Below are 1,045 nucleotides of genomic sequence, written 5' to 3'. Positions count from 1 at the left end.
TTGCTGATACAGTACATGATAAGGAAGTAGATCAGGATGTCTATAGATTATTACTATTTCCATTTGCTGTAAAAGATCAAGCTAAGAGGTGGTTAAATAACCAGCCTAAGAACAGCATAAAAACATGGAAACAGCTGTCAGAAAAATTCCTGAATCACTATTTCCCTCCAAAACGGATGACACAGCTAAGGCTAAGCATCCAAGGCTTCAAACAAGGAGATAATGAATCCCTTTATGATGCCTGGGAGAGATACAGAGAGATGCTAAGAAAATGCCCCTCTGAAATGTTTTCAGAATGGGTGCAATTAGACATCTTCTATTATGGGCTTACAGAAAAAGCTCAGATTTCTTTAGGCCACTCAGCTGGTGGATCTATACATATGAGAAAAAAAATTGAAGAAGCTCAAGAGCTTATTGATACAGTTGCTAGAAATCAGCATCTGTATCTAAGCAGTGAATCTTCCATGAAAGAAGAAGCTAAAACAGTAACTGCTGAACTCAGTCCGGTGGATCAGGCTAATGAAATTAATCAGCAATTAGACTTTCTAACTCAGCAGCTAGCCGAATTCAAGGAATTATTACAGGAAACAAGAATGTCTAACAGGAACATGGAAGTGCAATTACAGCAGACAGAAAAGCAACTGTCAAAACAAATAGCAGACGAATGCCAAGCAGTTCAATTAAGAAGTGGGAAAACATTAAATACCTCACTTCAAAGCAGCAGGAAGCCAAGAAATGAACAAATGGCCAATCAAAATCCCTCTGAGGACAATCAGAGCCCAGAGAGGAACAATACTAGCGCTGAACGCCCAGCCCATGCTCATTCCTGGCGTTCAACGCCAGAAACAAGCATGGATCTGGCGTTGAACGCCCAAAAGGAACATGGTTCTGGCATTCAAACGCCAGTAACAAACAGGGAGGTGGCGTCTAACGCCACTCCAGCTTCCACACCTGGCATTCAAATGCCAGTGGGTGATCAGTCACATACAAGTGCTGATAACAACCCTTCTAAAAAGGCTTCCCAACCCACTTCTGTAGGTAATAA

The sequence above is a fragment of the Arachis duranensis genome, chromosome 6 (assembly GCF_000817695.3).
Source record: "Arachis duranensis cultivar V14167 chromosome 6, aradu.V14167.gnm2.J7QH, whole genome shotgun sequence".
NCBI classification, from domain to species: domain Eukaryota; kingdom Viridiplantae; phylum Streptophyta; class Magnoliopsida; order Fabales; family Fabaceae; genus Arachis; species Arachis duranensis.
This window is presented reverse-complemented; position numbering follows the sequence as displayed.